The sequence below is a fragment of the Hylobates moloch genome, unplaced genomic scaffold, assembly GCF_009828535.3.
Source record: "Hylobates moloch isolate HMO894 unplaced genomic scaffold, HMol_V3 SCAFFOLD_21, whole genome shotgun sequence".
NCBI classification, from domain to species: Eukaryota; Metazoa; Chordata; class Mammalia; order Primates; family Hylobatidae; genus Hylobates; species Hylobates moloch.
The window spans coordinates 43,746,325-43,748,409 of record NW_026652296.1 but is presented as its reverse complement, the minus strand read 5'-3'; positions in this window follow the sequence as shown (position 1 = coordinate 43,748,409).

Genomic DNA, 2,085 nt, shown 5'->3' with positions numbered 1-2,085 from the left:
ATAGAATAGAATAGAATAGAATAGAATAGAATAGAATAGAATAGAATAGAATAGAATAGAATAGAATAGAATAATAGAATAATCATGCATAATAAAGATAAGTATTGTTTCCTGAAATATTTGTTTCAGATGTGTGTGTGCACACGTGTGTGTGTCTGAGTGTGTGTACTGGATCACAGTGGAAAACATATTTTTCGTTGTGAGTGATGGTCAAAAATCTTTTAGAAACACTATTCTAAAATATATTAATCTGGCCAGACTAAGTTATGCTATAGTAAGAGACAATCTCAAAATCTCAGTGGTTTAATACAACAAAGGTTTATTTATCATCCACACAAATTCCAGTGAAGGTTCAGGTGACTTCCCAAGGCCACAGACCTCCATGCAGGGACTCAGGATCCAGGCTGCTTCACCGTATGGTTTGTAATCGTAACACAAGGCTGCTACAATCACCATGCAGAAGAGAACCCAAGGAGGACATTCATCCGCTCTTCTGTGTTTAGCCTGAAGGAGACACATGCATCACTTCTGCCCATTGCCCACTGGCCAGTATTGGGCAATAGCCCTGGCTAAATGCAAAGCAACTGGGAAATGTGTGACAACTAAGGGAATATTTGGTGAGCATTAGAGTCTCTACCACAGAGAGTGCTTGACATTCCCTTAAAACATGTTCTTAAGAACCGATTTAACATGGCAATCACTCTTCATGGATGGTACCACGAACATTACAAACTGGCTGCATCTTACCCCATAGACCACAGACTATTCTAGAAAAGGATTTTAATAATTATTCATAAAATATTAATATACTATATTTACCAAAGTTAATTATAAAAACAATTTATAATTCTGTCCTCTGATATAACACTTAAACTCAATTATTAAAATCTTATTAGCTGGGCATGGTGGCATGTGCCTGTAGTATCAGCTACTCAGGAGGCTGAGGTGGGAGGATAGCTTCAGCTCAGGAGGTGGAAGCTGCAGTGAGCCATGATCACACCACTGCACTCCAACCTAGGTGAAGAGCAAGACACTGTCCCAAAAATAAATAAATAAATAAATATAAACAGAGTCTGTTACTAAAAATAGATATTGGCAGACATAAGGTCCAAGGTTTGATCTTGTGATCCTGAGACACTCCTTTTCAATACTTAGGTTTAAAGATTGATTTCCAAAAGATTAGAAAAGTTACAGAAAGAAGTGCTGAAGTAGGGGAAATGGTGATCTCACAGCTAAAGTGTTTAGATGCAAAGAGTCTAATTTGGTAGAAATTTCTAAAAAGCAAAATGCAAAGATAAAGGACAGTGGTTGTGGAAGAAGAGTTAGGGGATCCTTAAAACTTTGGTAGTGTGAAATGCCAGAGACAAAATGTCTCCTAGGCTAACGTAGGCGGTTCAGTTGTGGCCAGCAGGGTGGTTCTTTGTCTCCAAAGAATAAGTCAAGAGAAAGGGTGGGAGGATGGAGGGCACTCAGCACATGGGAGCTTAGAATAAACGAGAGTCAGGGTGACCAAAGCTGGAAGACAGTGTCTGGCAGCATTCAGGGTAGGGAAACTTGAAGCCTGACATAAGGGAGAATTCCGGTCCCTGAAGAGCTGAAGTCTATCGAGGGATACAGGCCAATACATTGGCAAAGCCACCCCAGAGAGAGAGTGCATTAAAACACCATCACTTGCCAATGGTCCCATTGCATGCTCACCCACAGCCTCCTCATGCCTTATGCAGCTTCCCAAGAATATTAACACCAGCATAAACGATACAAGCAGCTAGAGCTATAGAAAACAACACCCTCTCTTTGCATTGTAAACTTATCAGCTAGTACTTGAGTTTTTCCATTAGTCTCTTGTGCATTTAGCTGAACCCTTTCCTTGGCTTCAAAAAACCCTGATCAAATTTGGTTTAAGAAGTATAAGGGGCCGGGCGCGGTGGTTCACGCTTGTAATCCCAGCACTTTGGGAGGCCAAGGTGGGCAGATCACGAGGTCAGGAGATCGAGACCACGGTGAAACCCCGTCTCTACTAAAAACACAAAAAATTAGCCAGGCGTGGTGGCAGGCGCCTGTAGTCCCAGAGTCCCAGCTACTCAG